The sequence below is a fragment of the Rattus norvegicus genome, chromosome 20 (genome assembly GCF_021556685.1).
Source record: "Rattus norvegicus strain SHRSP/BbbUtx chromosome 20, alternate assembly SHRSP_T2T, whole genome shotgun sequence".
Classification (NCBI taxonomy): domain Eukaryota; kingdom Metazoa; phylum Chordata; class Mammalia; order Rodentia; family Muridae; genus Rattus; species Rattus norvegicus.
Genome location: NC_141553.1, coordinates 11,349,801 through 11,366,870, shown reverse-complemented (window position 1 = coordinate 11,366,870; position 17,070 = coordinate 11,349,801). Strand labels below are relative to the sequence as shown.

The 17,070-nt window shown below is 49.9% G+C and overlaps 1 long non-coding RNA gene across 1 annotated transcript; it reads right to left on the bottom strand.

Moving 5' to 3' along the window:
• Positions 1–8,577: 8,577 nt before the first annotated feature.
• Positions 8,578–9,056, bottom strand: LOC134483782 (uncharacterized). Its single transcript, XR_015645996.1, has 2 exons — positions 8,846–9,056; positions 8,578–8,757 (listed from the first exon to the last, which is right to left on the bottom strand). It is a non-coding gene; the product is annotated as an uncharacterized LOC134483782 (long non-coding RNA).
• Positions 9,057–17,070: the final 8,014 nt, after the last annotated feature.

Below are 17,070 nucleotides of genomic sequence, written 5' to 3'. Positions count from 1 at the left end.
TGTTGGCTACAAACAGCACAATCCAAGCCCAGAACAAAGTGGCCCCCTGATTTCACCACCTCCCTCCCCTCCCCCTCCCAGCAGGCCTTTAGTCACATGTGGCCACCACTCACTGCTTGTCCCCACCTCCCCTTGACAAAACAAGAGCTAAACAATCCCTCACCCCCTCCCTGACGTCCCTTTCCAGGTCCCAGACCGGGAGCTCTTTCCAAAGGGCTCCACCCAACCTCTGAGGGTTTGAGTAGTTGGAGGGTCTGTTCCTTGAGCTGTGGTGGGTAGGAAGCGGGCTCTAGGAACTGATTTCCCAAAGAACTAGGACGCTCCCCCCACCCCCACCGCTGCTAACATTGAGGCAGCTGTTGAGTTGGGAAGCTGCAGACTTGGGTAAGGATACAAGAAAACTCCACTTTTAGCAAGGGGGCTGATTGTCACTTAAAACATGCAGACCCTGTTACTCTACACCATTCTTCCCAGCCTGGGCTACAGAGTGAGTTCTAAGACAGCCAGGGCTACATAAAGAGAGCCTGTCTCGAACTGATATATATGTATGTAAATACATTCATAGTTATATTTATATAGTTGTATGAATGAATATATACATATACATATACATATACATACATATATATATACATATACATATACATACATATATATATATATATATATATATATATATATATATACACACACACACACACACACGACTCAAAATTGCATGGAGTGGCCAGAATCACACTGTGAGGTCCCTCCCAGATAGCTTCTTTTTTCTTTTTCTTTTTTTGTCTTCCTTCCTCCTCTCCTCCACCTCCTTCTCTTCTTTCGAGTTTGTCTTTTCAAGACAGGGTTTCTCTGTGTAGCCTTGGCTATCCCAGAACTGGTTCTGTAGACCAGGCTGGCCTTGAACTCAGATCCACCTGCCTCTGTCTCCTGAGTGTTGGCATCTGTGCCACTGCCTGACACAGATGGCTTCTTAAGTAACAGCTAGGCAGAGGTGGCACAATGCCTTTGTTCCCAGCACGCAGGAGACAGGCAGTCAGATCTCTGTGAGCTCAAGGCCAGCCTGGTCTAAGGATCCACCAGTTCCAGGACAGCAAGGGTTGCACAGAGAAACTCTGTCTTGAAAAACAAAAACAAAACAAGACCAAAAAAAAAAGCTGGCCCTGACCTTTGTAACTTACTGAAGTTTTCTGGCTTTTTCTTTTCCATTCCTGAAAAACATCCAGACGCCATGGGAAGCATCAACAATCAACAAGGGTAGCTGTGACACTCTGGCAAGCTAACACAGCCGAAGTTGTTTGCCTAGAAGCCAGTGTGCTATGTGATGTCACCTTAGTAAGAGAACATTGAATCCAAACTACACATGTAATAAATTAACACTGTGTCCATACCGTTCACTGATGGGGCTCAGTAAGTTCCTGGTGGCAAACCAGGAAAGTAAGACCTCGTGGCAAACATGGACAGAACACAGCACGACCATAATCACACTGTGGGTTTTAGACGGTGTAGAATACTCTGGTGCTGGGATTTTTACCCTGTTGTCTCTTTTTCTTTATGCCATGATATAAGTAACAACCACAATGTCTTTATTCTTTGGTCCTTTCCCTCTTCTCCTTTCTCCCTGTTGCAGAGTCAGGGGCCAGCCTGACTCCATGGGACTTTGGAGACCATCTGGAAACAAACGTGTTTGGTTTTGAAGTGGGATAGCCAAGTCCCATCTCCAGAAACAGCTAGTCAGCACGCTTAAACAGCACGTGACATATACATACATATATACATACACATACACAAATACATATATAGTTATATTTATGTAGTTATATATATTAAATGTATAATATATATATATATATATATATATATTTGTTCTATAAACCAGAACCCAGCACTTTACACTGGACAGGAGATTTGCTCTTGAGTTTGTCCACTACTGACTGAACCCAAAGCACCCATTCTCCCTAGTGAACCGTTTAGATCTGTCCAGATGAGCCTTGTCTCCACCCAGGGTCATGGTCCCTTTGGGGGTTGAACAACCATTTCATGGGGATTGATATCAGATGTCCCACCTATGAGATATTTACATTATAGTTCATAATAGCAGCCCTACGGTTATGAGGTAGCAATGAAGATAATTTTATGGTTGGAGGTCACCACAGCATGAGGAAGTTTGGGCGATGGGCCGTGAACGTCCATCAGTCAAGGCGGCTCTAGCTGACAGAATGTCTTCTCCTGACACCCTCCCTAGTGACACTTGGGGTGACCAACTGCTTGGAAGCCTGTAGCCACAATCAAGTTTGTAGTGTTTTTTTGTTTGTTTGTTTTTGTTTTTGTTGTTGTTGTTGTATGTTTGTTTTTTGAGATAGGGTCTCTCTGTGTAGCCCTGGCTGCCCTGGAACTTGCTCTGTAGACCAGGCTGGCCTCAAACTCACAGAGATCGATCCTCTTGCCTCTGCCTCCTGAGTGCTGGGATTAAAGGTGTGTACCCCCACTCTCAGCCCCTCTGTTTCTTTAGGTTTCTCTGACAAGAAAGCTCTGGGGATGTGGGTGAATCAGAATTCTCTCACCAGGGGTTGGGGATTTAGCTCAGTGGTAGAGCACTTGCGCAAGGCCCTGGGTTAGGTCCCCAGCTCTGAAAAAAAGAAAAGAAAAAAAAAAAAAAAAGAACTCTGTCACCAACTCCTCTGATACAACCTCCCAGGCGATTCTGGAGCCTTGCTTCCTGATGAAAGGAAGATCAGGGGGGGTTTTCTTTAAATGTCTAAAAGTCTACTTCTGCGCGGTGTTTTAGAAGTCATCTGAATGGTGACTTCGGAGGAATCTTGGAACCAGTCTCCCCCATCTGCGATGAAAGAGAGAAAGAGGTGTTGGGTCAGGATTGCCATTTCTCTACCCACAATCCCTGATGCATCTGGGCTCAGCGAGTGACATTCACTGTGGGGAGAGGCTGGACTAAGTGGTGGAATTTTTGCACCTGCCCATGGCTCGGGGCCCTGCCATCTCTGTTTCTTTCGTCTTTCTCTGGGCAATGTTATCATTTTGTCTCTCCCTACCGACGCTTGGACCCAGGTCCCCTACAGGGACTATTTGTATCCAAGATATTTGATGCTTAATTTGCCATAAAAGCCACTGTCGTGTCTGTTTAGACCACGCAGGCTCAGACAGGTGCCCAAAGTCCCACTTACTGAGTCTACTGAACACAAGCTACGTAATATATCTACTCTGTTCCAGCAGCACAGAACCCTCAAATCCCAGGTTAAGATGTTTCCCATGTTTCCCATGAGCAGGAACCAGGTTCACAGTGCTGGAGACAGAACCAGGTGCAGGAAAGGAGACATTGCTACAACACATCAGCCCATTGTACAGATGTCTGAGGCTCCACTGGGGCGATCCCAGTGCCAAATCAACCACGAACGGTTTGGTTTCAGACTCAGGACAAGGGACTGAGGTGCACGTTTTGTTTTGTTTTGTTTTGTTTCTTTTCTTTTCTTTTTTTTCGGAGCTGGGGACCGAACCCAGGGCCTTGTGCTTGCTAGGCAAGCGCTCTACCGCTGAGCTAAATCCCCAACCCTGAGGTGCATGTTTTACAAACCAAAGCAGACCTGGCTTCCAGGCTCTCCCAGCATCCCTCAGTCCCTACCTGGCACACCCTGTCCCCAACCCTGAACTTTCTAGCCTAGGGCCTGGGCTGCCTTCCCCCAGAGGCTCCTCCCTATATAATCTAGACATTTTGGTCTCTCCCCCTTTCCACTCATGCCCCCTTCTCTGTGTCCACTTCTCTCTCTCTCCGCTACCCCTCCTTTCCCCGTGGTGACTTTCCTGGCCTCGGTCCTTGGGGCCAGTGAACTGGCTCACCAGAGAGCAGCTTCCCAGTAAACCTGCCCTTATTAATATAATCTGTCTCAAATCAGCTCATCTCTCCGATGGAGGAGAAATAATCTATCAAATAGCTTCTAAGAAGTCTAGAATTGGGTTGGGGATTTAGCTCAGTGGTAGAGCGCTTGCCTAGCAAGCGCAAGGCCCTGGGTTCGGTCCTCAGCTCCAAAAAAAAGAAGTCTAGAATTTGGGTTCTGCCTCACCCTGGGACTCCATCCACCTACCAAACTCAGAAATCCCTCTAGCTGTGAGTCCCTTGCAGAAATCCCAGAGGAAACAATTAGAATTTAGAATTATCAACCCCTCACCATCACAGCTGACGGGTGGGATTGGCCCTTCGCCTTCTGGGAAGACAACTCCTGGTTAGACAAGCTTCACATCTGTGACTTAGCCCTGGGTCTGCTGGTACCCAGCTGCCTTTCAGACTGCGCTCAACCTTCATCCGGCGGAAAGGTTGGGGCCCCTTGCTGTTCCAATAACTGGTCTTAGCCTATTGAAATCCAGATTCCGTTTTGTCTGCCTCACTTTTCCTACACAGGGATCATCAGGATAGAAGGGTCCACCGTGCAAATGGAGGACATCCACAAGGACTCTCTTGGTCATTAGGGTAACGATGTCCTCTGACCTCTTGCAGGTCCCCTGGCCATAATGGCCAAGCCAGGGGCAGGGCAAGGGAATTGGGCAGCAGTGGGATCTCTGCAATCTAGAGACCCACCTACAGGTGCACAGCAGTCTAACTTCAGAACCCCAGCATGTAATCCCTTCTTGTTCTTCTGACTTTGGAGTGAGTGGTTTCAAACACACCTAATGCACCACTCTCTTGCTGCTGGAGGCTTCCCTGAGGATGCTATTTTAATTGCCAGCTACTTTCCAGGTACTGTGAGGGGCTTAGGAAACATAGGGGACCTGGAACTGACTCTTAATCTTCACCCAGCCAGAAACCAGTCCATCTCGGTCTTAGCCCACGGCCAGGGTCTGCTCACAACTGGGGAGTAGGGGAGACAGTCTATCCTGTTGTTTTTTTACCTACTGGTATTTCTTACTCGATGCCACTTTTAAAACCCTCCAGCTTATGACTGCCCTTCTGTAAGACAAAAGAGATTCCAGGGCTGTCTCCCTTGACAAAGCATCTGGAGACCAGGTTCCTACCACCCAGCCCCTCCCTCAGAGTTCACACAAGGTGAAGTCACTTAGAGACCGACGTGTTCCTACCTTTCCTCTTGAGTATTCAAAGGAAGAGCAAGGACAAACCTTCAGAAGCCATATTGGGGCCCGTTAACAACTAAAGCCCCTGAGGGTGGGAAGTGGGGGTGGGGGGTTTGCCAGCACCGAGGAAGCCTTCCCATAAGGAGACAGAACATTTTCCTCCCTGTGGCCTCAGTTGGATTTCAGGCTTCGGTTGACCTTTGTTCTCACGACTACTGCAGGTTTTGCACGAGTGCTAGAACAAATGGCTCAAGAAATGAGAAACAGCTAGGTAGTTCCTCCCCCCCAGACCCGCCCCGCCCCCAGGTGCCCACATTTAGCTAATCGGAGCTTAAGGGTCCAAGAGTGGGGGAGGTGTGAAGAAGCGCGCTAGAGCAGAGAGGACCTCTCCCAGATGTATTGAGTGGGAAGCCTGCCCTCTCCCAACTCTCCTCAGGAGGTGACTGGTTCCCTAGGGTCCGGTCTGCCATGTGTTGGGGTAGAAATCTCGGCCCAAGCCCAGACAGAACACACCAAGCCAACAAGGTTCCACGTGGAAAGGTTTAATGAGAAGAGAAGAAGAAGAAAGGAAAGGCTGGGGGCTGGGGATTTAGCTCAGTGGTAGAGCGCTTACCTAGGAAGCGCAAGGCCCTGGGTTCGGTCCCCAGCTCCGGAAAAAAAGAACCAAAAAAAAAAAAAAAAAAAGAAAGGAAAGGCTGGCCACGGGTACGTGGGCGGCAAGGGAGTAGATGGGGAGAAAAGGGACAGGGACAAAGAGGGCACGAGAAAAGGAAGAGCGAGAGAGAGCAAGAGAGGAGTAAGAGGGAGAGGAGGGAGCAAGCAGCCCCCTTTATAGTAGGGCACAGTTGGCTGTTGCCAGGCAACTGTGGGGCGGAGGATACCTGGCTATTGCCAGGTAGCTGTGGGGGTAGAGCTTAGACAGAATACCAACACCAAATCTTTGGTTTAGAAGTGGCTACATAAGCCTCTGCTCTGGGACTCACGAGAGAAATCTCCATCCAGTCGGAAGATATCAAAAGCACCCACGCCATCAGACCCTAAGCTCCTATCCTCCTGACTCTGGGTGGGGGTAGGGTTGGTTGGGGGTTCATGGCAGGGGCTGGAGGGGGTCCCCCTCTGAGAAGTGCCACTTCCAAGTCTTTCTCAGGTATACAAACTTTGAGTAGAAGTCTTCTCAAATCCCAGTTGAGAGTCCCCGAGAAACACAGTGGGAATACTGGTGGCCATCTAGGGAGTCCAGGCTTCACCCCTGGGATGGAAAAGGAGTTGACCTGCCAGGAAAGAATTGAAGCATGCGAGAATAAGAGCTTTATCTGGTTGGGATGGGCGGGGCCTGGAAACACTGGCGAGGGAGGTTTTATAGGACCGAGTCCTCCCCCTCCTCCTATTGGTTCTGTTTAAGTACCTGCCCCCACCCACGCCTTCCCAGCTGTTTCTCCTTACAATGTATTATGGGAATGAGAAGCCGCCATCTTGGAGATGGTCGGCTTTAGTTTTCCTTGTCCACCTATACCTCTGTCTTTCTTCGAATGGCAAGATGCATTTGTTGCCTTTCGAGGCTTGAGTATAACCAGTCCCTTCGGTGTCTTGAAAGTGTATCGGAACCATGCTAGGAAAGTGTAGCCATTGGGTGTCCGAGGGCTCTGGGGGCTGTGAGCAATGGTATTGAGGCGGTTTGGTTTGGTTTGGTTTGGTTTGGTTTGGTTTGGCTTGGTTAGGTTAGGTTAAGTTAGGTTAGGTTTGTTTTATTTTGAGACAGGGTTTCCCTGGCTGCCCTGGAACTCAGAGATCTACCTGCCTCTGCCTCCTGAGTGCTGGGATTACCAATTGTCACCACCAGCGGGCTGTATCGAGGCTTTCTTAGGGCAGCGTGTACAGCCAGGGACGAGAGCACCCCTATCTTTGTGACACCTCACAACAGTATGAGGAACTGGGTTGAGGGAGGCTTCTGTGGCAGTCTCATGGGGACCCCCTGATATGAACTTCTAGGGCCAAACTGGCACCAGTCAACTGTGAGCCACCTTCTCACTTCTTCCTGGACACTGCATACCAGGAGCTGCAGACACCACCATGAGGCTAGACCCCAGGGGCGGTGATTCTGCCGATCTGGGTTGTGGCTTCGAAGGCTCCAGGTCAACTGTTATTTATTGCTCTGAAAGACGGTTGTCATACCGCTGCTGAGCTGTGGCTTGAAAACCAGCATCAGAGACCTGGAGGGACTTTCCAAGCCGTTGTTCGGCTGCGGCACTGTTCTGCTGAAGGAACTGTGCCCCCTCATACTTGGGGGGTTGGGAGGGGTGTTTCCGTTTACACCTGGGGGGCGGGGCTGTCCTGATCAGGATGCTCAGCTTTTGTTTTATAACTGGTTGGCTTCTCCATTCATAAACTAATGGGGGGAGGGGAGGAACTTCCTTAGACTCAGTGTGATCTGTTCCGGAAAAGGTTAGGTCACAATCTCCACTTTTATCTGTGCTTCAAAGTGACCAAGAGGAAGCAACTTAGCCTGGGCTCTTGGAGTGGGATGGTCCAGGCAGCACCTACTGAGATAGGGCAAGCCAGGCACCTTCTAGCACTCATATGCTAAGGTCCCCAGCAAGGACAAGGCAACTATGAGACAGTAAGGGCACACTGAGGAACTGCTGTGTACAGGATGAGGTCTGGGTGATGCTTTGGGTACAGGTCAAAGGTCGGTCCCTTTGCGCTGTGGAAGGAGATGGCTGGAATTGTTTTCCTCTTTGAAAAGTCAGGACAAGGGATCGGCATCAGAATGTTTTCGATCCCCGAGGCACCTCACTGAGGCCTTCACTGGGGCTTAGTAGGGTGGGAAGAGCGGGAGGGTGCGGGGTGTGTGTGTGCGCGCGTGGTTCTGGGCCTGACACTCAGGAGTGAGCACAGTTGATGTTGAGTTCCTGTCTGCGTCTCAGGCCTGAAAGAGGAAGTGGGCACTTTCGCAGACCCAGGGTCCGCGTAGGACAAGATCTTTCTGCTGAGGTCTCAAAGCCTGCCGGTGTTGGTGGGAGTTTCATTTCCTGCAAAGGTCTAAGGGTTCTGAACCCAGCAAGGGGCTGGGTATCCCAGAAGACAGACCCTTTGTGGACAGCCAGGTGGTGTCCTTTTGCCCAGCTGGGGAATCTCTGTAAAAGTGATCAGGAAATGGTCAAATGTGTCAGAACGCTCACTGGCCTGGTAGGGCCAGAGTGTTCATTTTCTGTGGGAAGCCATGAGGAAAGGTTTACAGACACAGGGTCACTCCTGGGTGAGAGTCTTGAGCGCTCCTCTTCTTTTACCTGGGCTGGGATGAGAAGATCTACAGAGTCAAAATCCCCTTGACGGGCTGGAGAGATGGCTCAGTGGTTAAGAGCACTGACTGCTCTTCCAGAGGTCCTGAGTTCAAATCCCAGCAACCACATGGTGGTTCACAACCACCTGTAATGGGATCTGATGCCCTCTTCTGGTGTGTCTGAAGATAGATACAGTGTACTTATAATAAATCAATCAATCAATCAATCAATCTATATTAAGGGTCTTCGGAACAGTGGTACCCATTGCCAGCTGGGACCAGCTCCATCTGACAGGGCTCAAGGAGAGTCTTGGCGATGTTCTGAAGGCGTTTGGCACACAGAGATGGGTGAATGGGTTCTTGGCATCTGCCATTCTTGTATCCACTGAACTCAGCCCCTTAAGTGACAGAAAAGTGACAAGATGTTTAGCTTGAGAGCACCCAGGAAGAGCCTGCAGAACACAGGTGCTTGGGGCCAAAGACCACCTGTCAAAGGCATCCAGCTCTGGAACAGGGGAACACACCAGGCCTTAGGTGTGCCAGCATAAGTGGGTTTTACCAGTAGCCTAGCATTAGAAGGCTAGGAGATGAGGGCCACTCCATCCCCTGATAGGAGGCCTTGGGAGGGACCAGGCATTAAAATGAAGGTCAGGTGTCCTCCCAGGGACCCACTCTTCTGCTGGGCCCCCAGGATCCTAAGGACAGTGCGACAGTAGACTGTCTTCTCATGAGTAGCCCCATCTTGATGTCACAGAGAGGCACAAATGGTTGACCAGGCAGAGGTCAACAGGGCTGGATTTGGGGAATCCTGACTTTGACCCAATGTAATTGCCAACCACCACCAAGGACCGAGTCATAGCACACTGCTTCCCAGCACGCTGGTCCTTAAGTAGGAGAAGTGCGGACAGTCATGAAGAGCATGTGACGTTCAGGATGGTCCTGCATCTGCCTGACCCCACTCCTCAGCTTCCCCCACCACAGACACACACACACATCATGGCAATATTGGCCACAGGACTTAGGACCTGACTGGCAGCTCCCAGGTGTGCTCCAGGAGTATGCTGAATTCTCCTGCAACAGTTGGCAGGCACAGCAAACCAGTCTGGGTTCTCTTTTTGGTTTGGAGAGCAGGTTTCCCAGCTCACCCTGTTCCCTGGTCTCTGAGGTCCTTCAGGACTGGAGAACGTCCCCAACTATGCATCTAGGTCTTGGCGTGTCCCAGTGACCATAAAGCTTCGCCTGTACAACTGGCCTGGGAGTCTTCTTATATTAAAGCCCTCTACTTGGGCTTGTAGTTGAACGAACTTTTAAAAATGGTTCAGTTCCAAAGCCCCACTTTCCCTGAGCAGCATGCCTATGTTCTTCTGCAAGTGGCCGCTTGCTTGGATGAAGCCCCATATGCTATTGTTTTCTCAGGAAACAGCTTTAGGCTCTGGCCTCTCGGGCAGACTCTGTGGTTTGGATGACAGCAGCTGGCTTGATAAAAGAGAATTTTCATCAGTCCTGTTAAAACAAGAACAACAAAAAAACAAAAACAGGCTGGAGAGATGGTTCAGCTGTTACGAGCTCCAGTTGCTCTCCCAGAGGACACAGGTTCAATTCCCAGCACTTGCAGGGCCGCTCACAACTGTAACTCCGGTTCCAGTGGGTCCGACATCTTCCCACAGATATGCATGCAGGCAAAACACCGATGCGCGTGAGATAAAAAGAAATAATAAATGAAAGACCCCCCCCCGTCCTCGACAAACAAACAAAAAACCCCACCCAATGTTTTTGTGGGGCTGGAGAGATAGCACATCAGTTAAGAGCCCTGGCTGCTCTCCCAGAGAATCTGGGTTTGGTTCCCAGATTGCAGCTCGCAGAACCGTCTGTAACTCCAGTTTCAGGCCATCTGACACTCTTTTCTCACCCCCACGGCATGCACATACATACTTGCAGACAATCCACACCTACACATAAAATAAAATTAAAGAGTAACAGACAAAAAACCCAACCCTTTTTGTTTATGACAGTTTCTACCGGCACTCCGCTGAGGCCCCCCCAGTTTGTTCCCGTGAGCCAAAGATCCAGGATATTTCTCTTCTCTCCGTTCATTCATTAATTCCTCCAGCACTCATTCATCCCGAGCTCTTTAATTAATCGGTCATTAGTTCATCCGGTAGTCATTCATTCACATAATACTCATTCAGATCCCATTCATTCATCACTCATCACACCAATTTGCTTGCCCATTCATTGGCATTCTTCTGTCTAATTCATTCATTCATTTCATTCAGTGTTCTAGGTATAGGAGATGTAGGACAAATAAAAATGTCAGGTCAGTCAGAAAATCAGCTAAGCATCAATTACACGGGCTCTGGAGACTAGGACAGAGGGCAGGTCGAAATGGAGCACTTCTGTGTTCTGTGAGGCTATCTGTGGGTTGATGTTGGTTGAAACTTCATTCATCAGCTTCTGTCAGTCCTGGGGATGAGAACTTGTCAGGAGTCTGACAGTCACACCCTCTGCTTTGGAGGGATGCCTGGCTAGAGATCTGGGAAAAGCCTCACCGACAGACAGACAGACGACTCCAGGAGGGCTGGCCAGACATGACTCAGAGGCTGGAGCGAGAGTTCTTGCGTGGGGCTGGGGGGCTGGGCTGGGGTTGGGCAGTGCCACCTGGGCTGAATGTCAGCCATGCAGATGGATCTGCTCCATTAACCACAACCACAGGCTTGGCACGAGGTTACTGTAAAAGGTTCTTTTCCTGTTCACGTTCCTGGATTAAGTTTTATTTTGCTGGCTCCTCAGCCATGGTGGTGTGAATTCTTGGTGGTGGTGGGTGTGCTGTGCCCACCTGAGCTGTTCAGTGGCAGGCTCCAGATTCCTAAGCATTCTGGAATGGGTGCTGTGTTCTGGAAGGACATTGGCAAGGTACTGGAAGTGCTGGGGGGCACAGCAGGCCCTGGGTTCCTTTCTGAAGTCCCCGTATCCCACTGACTGAGTCCAAAGACTCAGATTACTCATGGTCTAAGGTCTACCCACCAGAGGGCTATACTGAACTTCACTATAGTGGGTGGTGGCAGGCTCCCAGCCAACCACTGTTTTCCTGGAAAACAGGTGGCACCCAGAGCCTCCGGCTTACCAGAGGCCTGGGAATTTTCTCAAATCTGTTGATTCTTGATGATCAGACAAGACATGGAAACTACCTGCTATTTCCTTAAGTCTGAGACTGTGTGTGTGAGTAGGTGGGCATCTGTGCAGGTGGTGTGTGTGTGCACTTGGGCTTCCTGCAGGTGACTGACTGTGTAGGTGGGCTTAGAAACTACCTACTAGAACCTCAGGTCTGAGACTGTGTACCTGAGCAGGTAGGTACTCTGTGTAGATGGGCATCCTGCAGGTGGGTGTCAGTGCTGGTGGCCATCCTGCAGGTGGGTGGTGTCTGTGCAGGTGGGCATCCTGCAGGTGGGTGGCGTTTGTGCAGGTGGGCATCCTGCAGGTGGGTGGTGTCTGTGCAGGTGGGCATCTGTGGAGGTGGGTGTCTGTGCAGGTGGGCTTCTGTGCAGGTGGTGTCTGTGCAGGTGGGCTTCTGTGCAGGTGGTGTCTGTGCAAGTGGTCATCTGTGCATGTGGTGTCTGTGCAGGTGGGCTTGGAAACTACCTGCTAGTATCTCAGGTCTGAGACTGTGTGCCTGAGCAGGTAGGTATTCTGTGCAGGTGAGCATCCTGCAGGTGGGTGTCTGTGCAGGTGAGCATCCTGCAGGTGGGTGTCTGTGCAGGTGGGTGTCTGTGCAGGTGGGCATGCTGCAGGTGGGCATCCTGCAGGTGGGTGTCTGTGCAGGTGGGCATCCTGCAGGTGGGTGTCTGTATGAGTGGTTACCTTATAGATGGGCATGTGTGGATCCTGCAGGTGGGCATCTCTGAAGGTATGGAAGTAGATATTCTGCAGGAGGGCATGTCTACGAGTGGGCTTTCTTCACCTGACCATCCTTGCACCAGACATCCCTGCCTTAAGGATCCGCAATTTCTGTCTGCCATCGCCACCTCCCCTGGATGAGGTCCTCATGTCTTGCCTTTGTCTCTCATCCTAAAAGCACAATGCTCACTCCTCTGTAGGGCAAGGCCAACTTGTCAGGGTTGTGCAGGTGATCAGCAAGTACTGCTCCCTCCCGTGCTGTTGGAGGGGGCCCTCTTCCTAACTTTCTAGGTGTCTCTTCCCTTCACCCGACGCTCCGAGATTCCCTTTCAAGAGACAGCCACCCAGCTCCTTCAGGCCTGAGGGCCCCTGGGAAAACTCCCCTGTGACTCCAGCTTTACATCGGGTCAATGGTATCCATGTGGCACAGGTGCCACCAAGCACTCAAGAGGAAATAGAAAACAACTGCGCATCTGCGTGTGGGCGGCCAGGCAGACTGGGTGGCAGCGGCGGCGGTGGCGGCGGCGGCGGCGGCGGCGGTGGCGGCGGCGGCGGCGGCGGCGGCAGCCTCCCAAGGGATGCTGGCTCGCAGCTCAAACAGGGCAGTTGCATGGCCAGTCCATTTCGGTCCAAGGCTCCCGGGTTCTGTGGAGGCAAGGAGATGTAGAGAGAGGTCCTGCAACCGAGTGAGCCTTCTGAAAGGATGGGCCAATATCTGACTATCTGAGGACCGACTGCTGTCAATCAGCTATGAGCATACTGCAGAGGCCCTAAGGGGAGGCTACAGTGGCCAGTCACTGCCTGGGGCTAGCAGCCAATCAGGAGGTCCGGGTAGTGAGTGTATGGTCAACCTGATAGGTTAACTGTAGGAACACAGACCCGGCCATATTAACAGTGACCCTGTCCGTCCAAGCTGATACCTGGTCATGCCTGTCACCGATGTTTCCTGAGATTACTCGTGCATGTCTCCTCTAAGGCCGCACATCCGGGGGCTTCCCCAGACCGAAACCAACTTGTTCACAGGACCGTATCTCTTTCGGTTTGATGTGTCCCCTGGGAGCCAGACCTCCGTGGGTAGGTCAGGACAGGGCCTGGGCGATGTATTAGTTACTTTTTTATGGATGAAACAAAATAATGGGCAAAAGCAACTTAAGGAAGTTTTTTTTTTTTTTTAGAAAGGGGCTTTTTAGTTTATAGTTCAAGTTCATGGCAGAGAAAGAATGGCAGGCTCTCTCTCTCTCTCTCTCTCTCTCTCTCTCTCTCTCTCTCTCTCTCAACTTTCAAGACAGGGTTTCTCTGTGTAGCCCTGTCTGTCCTGGTACTCGCACTGTAGACCAGGCTGAACTTGATCTTGGAGATCTACCTGTATCTGCCTTCCCAGTGCTGGAATTCAAGACCTGAGCTACTACAGTCCAGGACCCCAGCCCATGGAGTGGTGCTCCCCACACTTAATTTATTATATCTTTGTGTCTCAACTCACCCAATGGTAGTGATAATTTTGGAAGTTTTGGTTTCTTTAAAAAAAAAAACCACAGAAATATGATAAGAATATGTTTTTGTTTTAATCCCATGTGTGGGGATGTGGGGCCGCTTCAGACTGTCCACAGCAGCTGACTATGATTTGCCTTGGGCTCGGGAGGGGCTGGGGATTTAGCTCAGTGGTAGAGCGCTTACCTAGGAAGCGCAAGGCCCTGGGTTCGGTCCCCAGCTCCGGGAAAAAAAAAAAAAAAAAAAAAAAAAAAAAGATTTGCCTTGGGCTCTAGCAGGGGCGTGACTTTGCCAGCGGCAGAGAGTTTCTTTTGATTGTGGGACATTTGGAATTCTGAGAACTTTTCAGAGTCATTATTATATAAATACATGCTCGAGCCCTGAGAGGGGACCCGGTTTTGGTTGGTTGTTGTGGGTCACGGTTTGTTAAGTAGGCGTGTGTAAAGAGGAAACAGCAAGAAGAAATTAGACATCCTGATTGCAAAGATCAAACTTGCCCCAAAGAACTCAACACCCTTAATTAGCAGGAAGTAGGCTAACAATAATGTTTCCTTTACAACCCCTGACTTAGGCAAGGGTCTCTTTCCTTTCTTCTTTATCCTTTTTTTCCCTCTCTCTTATCTAGTGTTAGGGGGCTGAAAGGGTAGAAGAAAGAAGAATTCACAAAGTAGCATGATCTAGCTACAACCCAATCTAGCAACTCCCCAACAGACATACCCAGAGGTTTGTCTCCAGGTGCTTCTTGATCCTGTCAAGTTGCTAATGAATGTTAACAATTACATGTAGACCCAGGAGTTCCCACTTAACACGTAGACCCAGGAGTTCCCACTTAACACGTAGACCCAGGAGTTCCCACTTAACACGTAGACCCAGGAGTTCCCACTTAACACGTAGACCCAGGAGTTCCCACTTAACATGTAGACCCAGGAGTTCCCACTTAACACGTAGACCCAGGAGTTCCCACTTAACATGTAGACCCAGAAGTTCCCACTTAACCCTCCCTAAACTATTCACACTAAAAGACAACCTCTGGAAGGAGACTGAATCGTGACCGCCGGGTAGACAGACTAAGGAGGGTTCTGTGGTAGTCACTCGGTTCATTTTAAGGGAGAAAACTGGTCAAGTGTGTGAAAAAAAAGTTTACATGGAGTCAAGGAATATGGGTATTTAGCTTAGAGTATCGATTCTCAACCTGTGGGTTGTGATCCTCCATAGGGGTCGAATATCAAGTTATTCTGCATGTTAGATATTTGCAATATGATTCATAACAGTAGCAACATTATGGTTATGAAGTAGCAGTGAAATAGTTTTATGGTCGGGGGTCACCACGACATGAGGAACTGTGTGAAAGGGTTTCAGCATGAGGAAGGGTGAGGACGGCTGGCTTAGAGTTAGGTAGAGATGCTATCCCACTTCCCCAGAAGGGAAGGCTTCTGATTCTCTGGGGACACTCCTAACCACAGTGCCCTGTGCTTGCCGGGACTCTATTCCATCTCCTCTCACCCACTTGCAGACACTGCTGTCCACAATGCATTGATAGATGGGCCATTCTCCCTGAAATCCACCATGCCCTGAAGGCAGACCTACTGGCCTCACTCCAGCTAGGACAGTCCACTTTTGTGGACCTGTCGGAGGGCTAATGAATGAAGATGAAGGGGGAACGAATGAGCCCCAAGTTTATTTGGCTCAAAGTGGAAGAAGAGGCTGGACAGGAAGTACAGTGTGGGGATGGGGTGGGGGATGGGGAATGGTCAGTACTGAAGCAGCTGTCAGACAGATGTGACCGGTTGGGTTGGACTGGTCCACCAGGTTTTGGAGCTCTGCGATGTTTTAGGCTGACTGTCATTTGACAGATGAGGAGATAAATCTCTGGGAATGTCTGTGAGGGATTTTTCTAGATTTGATGTCAGAAGACCCATATTCGGGGTTGGGGATTTAGCTCAGTGGTAGAGCGCTTGCCTAGGAAGCGCAAGACCCTGGGTTCGGTCCCCAGCTCTGAAAAAAAGAACCAAAAAAAAAAAAGAAGAAGACCCATATTCACCCTAACTGTGGGCAGCACTACTCTATACTTGGGGGTCCTGGACTTAAAAAAAAAAAAAAAAAAAAAGCAAGCAAGCCAAGAGCTAGCATCTCTCTCTCTCTCTCTCTCTCTCTCTCTCTCTCTCTCTCTCTCTCTCTCTCTCTCTCTGCTTCCTGACTGCAGCTGTCATGTGGCCAGTGGCCTTTCCCTCCATGATGAACTGTATCCATTGGAACTGTGAGCTAGGATAAAACCTTCTTGCTTCACATCAGGTATTTGTCAGGTATTTTGCTATAGCAATGAGAAAAGCAACTAATACAGGCACCGTCTGTCCTGTAGGGCTGGGAAACCATAGCCCTACTCTCCATGGCTACTCTGCAGTGGGCATTGCAGGTGAGTGACAGTTCCTGAGGCTGTAACTCCCAACTGTAGCTGGCCTAGGTGAGGGATAAGAATGACCTGGAATCGGGCGGGAGAGATGGCTCAGTGGTTAAGAGCACTGACTGCTCTTTCAGAGGTCATGAGTTCAAATCCCAGCAACCACATGGTGGCTCACAACCATCTGTAATGGGGTCTGATGCCCTCTTCTGGTGTGTCTGAAGACAGCTACAGTGTATATAATAAATAAATAAATCTAAAAAAAAAAAAAAAAAAAAAAAAAAAAGACCTGGAATCAACCTCTCCTGGGCTCAGTGGACAGCAGATAGTACCTGGGTTCCTTTTCTGAGGCTCTTACCATAAGCCACACTTCTTGGTTGTGGTCAAGGGCTCAGCAGAGTCTGGTCAGCATGTGTGTGACCCAAGGTGCTGGGTGGCTTTGCTCAGTCATCGGGGACTGCATTGTGTAGTGAGTCAGTAGCTCAGAGGATGCCCTAGGATTGTGAGCTCTGTGAGAGCATGTGACCTTCCCTAGGCTCAGAAGCCCTTGTACCAGAGCCAAGGATTTGTTCCCCAGAGAAAGGCATTCCAAGTTTGCAATCTTGCTTCTCCTGACTATTAAGGCCTTGTGTCCATGGCTCCCAATAAAGAAAACAGAAAACCCTTCCCCCACGCTGCACAGCTTGATGTCCACCACACCCAAAACTCTCCTCACAGAGAGTCTAACTGCTTTGACTATCCATCTACAGGCATTTATTGAGCATGTACTACATGCTAGGCAGGGAAGACTGAGAGGCAGGCGTTTAAAATCTCTGGTTCAGGGAGATCACAACTAGAGAGTCCTGAGAGAAAGTCTAGTGCCAGCAGAAGCAGGAAAAGTCCTAGCACCTCCCAAGGCACTCAAGCAATCCCAGATGCCTAGAGGGACAGC